The sequence below is a fragment of the Orycteropus afer genome, unplaced genomic scaffold (genome assembly GCF_000298275.1).
Source record: "Orycteropus afer afer isolate SDZICR_OR568_19922 unplaced genomic scaffold, OryAfe1.0 scaffold00287, whole genome shotgun sequence".
NCBI lineage: Eukaryota > Metazoa > Chordata > Mammalia > Tubulidentata > Orycteropodidae > Orycteropus > Orycteropus afer.
In genome coordinates this window covers 1,909,052-1,912,669 of record NW_006921874.1, presented here as the reverse complement: position 1 = coordinate 1,912,669, position 3,618 = coordinate 1,909,052, and positions in this window count along the sequence as shown.

Here is a 3,618-nt window from a genome sequence, read left to right as displayed (position 1 = left end):
CATACACATTAGAGTGTAGACACATATTAACTTGGGTGAAGGGAAAGGCAATAATAAGGGGGAAGTTAACACAAAATGATGAAGGTGAAAGACGTCACTGGGAGAAGCACAAAAGTAAAAGTCAACAAAGGTAAATACTATTACATACACAATCCTGCAATAAAAGTAATAACAATAATCTATAAGTGGGTACATAGATAGACACGCAAGGTGGACAGGTTTGGGAAGGTGAAGGGGACTACATCCAGGAATAGGTTTGACAAAGATGTTTCTACATATGTATCTATATGTGCAAATCTGTCTTGGAGGAAGTCTGGAATGTTTCTTAGAAGTTAGTTAGGATGTCGAGACTTTGTCTCTTATACTTTGGTCATGGTATCAGGGGGACAGTCCCTGGAGAAGGATCTCATGCTTGGTAAAGTAGAAAGTCAGTGAAAAAGGAGAAGACCCTCAATGAGATGGATTCACACAGTGGCTGCAACTATGGGCTCAAGCATGGCAACAATTGTGAGGCTGGCACAGGACTGGGCAGGGTTTTATTCTGTTGTACACAGGGTCACTGTGAGTTGGAACCAACTTGATGGCACCTAACAACAACATTTATGTGTGCTTCAAAAATATTCAGGTATATAGTAGAGTATATAGGGGAAAAAGTTATGAAAACTTCTTAGCCAGAACCAAACACCTTGAGGGAATGATTTGCTGGGCCTGAGGCCTCTGAACCATAATCTCAGGGGACATTTAGGTCAATTGGCACAACAAAGTCCACAAAGAAAATGTCCTACATCCTACTTTGCTGAGTAGTGACAGAGGTCCTAAAAGCTTGTGAGTGGCCATCTAAGGTGCAATTTTTGGTCTCTCCCCATCTGGAGCAAAGAAGAGAGAAGAAAAGGAAAGATGCAGGGAAACAAAGGACTAATGGACCAAGTAAACCACAGCTTCCATAAGCCTGAGAGCAGAAGAACTAGATGGTGCCCAGCTACCACTGCTAACTGCTCTGAAAAGTATCACAGTAGTAGATCCTGGTGAGAGTGGGAGAAATGTGGAACAAAACTCAAAATTACATTAAAAAAAAAAAAAGACCTGCCTTACTGATCTGATAGAGACTGGTGGAAGCCCTGAGACTATGGCCCTTAGATACCCATGAAGCCTGGAACTGAACTCACCCCTGTGGCTCAACGTTCAAGCAAAAAATAGGCAGGTCTATAAGGTTAACAATGACACCAGGGAGGTACACATTCCTTAGAACAATCAAGTATATGAGATCAAAAGGACATTTGCCTAGTGATAAAGCTCAGAAGGCAGGAAAGGATAGGAAAGTAAGATGAATGGAAAAAGTAAACAGAAGAAATGCTGTTACATTGTGGGGACTGCAATCAATGTCACAAAAGAAAATGTGCATGAATTATAAAATGGAGAACCAATTTGCTCTATAATTTTTCACTCCAATCACAATAAAGTTAAAAACAACACCAATAATTCAATACAAAAAAAAAAAAAGACCTTAGGAAGTACAGCTCTACTATGACCTATATGAGGTCACTGTGAATCATAGTACACTCAGCAAGAAAAAAAAAATTAGCAAAGATTTTGTGGATGAGCATTTCTTGGATGGTTTCTTGGATTCCCAGGCATGTAGCTGCTAATGAAATGTTTCTGTTTTTGTAGCATGGAATATGGTACCGATGTCAAGCATTCTGTGGAAACACATGACTTCTTTTGATTTTATAACACTTTCAGTGACCACTATTACGTACATTGCAGTTGGTAGCCAAACTGATTCTGTCTTTTATTTTGGCTCTCATAGCCATGCACGTTTGCTTTTAAAATCCAGACATTAATATGCCATTTAATCTGATATCATTTCCAAACCACCAGATGGACAAGATAGCACTTATTGCTTGGCTAACTCACAAAATTCACGGTAACACCCAAAGCCGAAAACCTACCGATTCTGAGAGCTATGCTATTTTTATACATTCTTGGCTCTCCCTTGTCTCTGGATCAAACATAAGAGGGGGTGTTGCAGATGCCACCATCTTACAGCGCTAGATGGGGCTTTGTAAGAGACATGAAACTAAGGCGTCTTATTGTATGCATTTTGGGTTACAGACCCCATTTACCATACATACAGCTTGCAGATCACCCACATATTTCCCCAACATCCAATTTGCCCAGGCAGAGCAGAAGGAAAGGAACACTCACTTTGGGAAGGAAGGGTGCATTCTGCAGTCAGAAGATGCCTTTGTAGACTAAGCTCCTGGGCTTATGCCGGCTGTTCTCTGAACTCTGATTCCCACAGGGTGGACACTGAGAGCATCTGGAAAAATGGTGTTAGAACTCTGCTTCACTGAGGCAAATGGGACCAGGTCTGTTGCAGAGAGCTTCAGAAAATATGAAAGGCAGCAGGAACATCAGCAAAGATCTAGTTCAGATTTGCAAACAAGTGGCCCCTCAGGTGGAATTACCACACAAATGTTTTGCTTGGTCCAAACAAGTTCTAATTCTTATTATTTTTAAACTTTGGTTAGTTGCCAGCATTTAAAACCCACATATCTGGCTTCTTGTGGAAAACCAGAATCTGGCAAGTGCAGGCCCTCATTACCCCATGACAAAAATGAACTGGGGCCAGTACTCCAGATCCGTTTGGATGGGCTGGGCATTCTCCATAAGCTACCAAAGACATTCCCAATTCTGGCCCCTTTCACATATTGATGTTTGCCTGCTGGATCCTAGTGGCCATTCGAAACAAACCCACCCAGAGGTGCCTTGGAAGAAAGCCCTGGTGATCTGCATCTGATAGGCCACAACCCTGAATACCCTGTGGGGTGCTGTTCTACTCTGCACACACGGGGTTGCCACGAGTCAGAATGAATTCCACAGCAAGTGGTTTGAATTGCTTTTGAGGGGGCCAATAGTTCAACCCCGCCACCTTACACACAAGGGAGCTAGGACTCTCACAAACCGAAAACCAGTTGCTGTGGAGTCAGTCCTGACTCTTGGTGACCTACAGGTTATGGAGCAGCACTTCTCTATAAGGTTTTCTTAGCTGTAATTTTTGTGGAGTTCCTGGGTGGTACAAATGATTAAGTGCTCAACTACTAGGTGAAAGGTTAGTGGTTCGAACCCACCTAGTGGTGCCTCAGAGACTGGCCTGGTGATCTGTTTCTAAAAGGTCACAGCCTTGAAACCCCTATGGAGCAGTTTTACTCTGCAAACAGGGAGCTGCCACAAGCCAGAGTTGAAGCAGCGACAACTAATAATAATAACAATCTTTATGGAAGCAGATGGCTAGGCCTTTCTCCTGTGGCATGCTGCTGGGTGGGCTCATACCACCAACATTTATATTAATAGTCTAGCCCAACCATTTGTGCCAACCAGGGACTGCTGAGATTCTCACAGCACAGGGTTATTTACAAAGGCAACCCATTGATTGGCATTGTAGTGCTGACTTCCTAGAGTAGCAAGATAGAAAGGAAAGTGTCAACTTTGAGGTGGAAGGCTTCTGTTTAAACCCTGGCTCCATCAATGACCTAGCAGTCTGGCTTTGACCAAGTGAGTTCCCTCCCATATAAAATGGGCATAACCAGATGTTTTGGTTCTCTAGTGCTTAGGAGC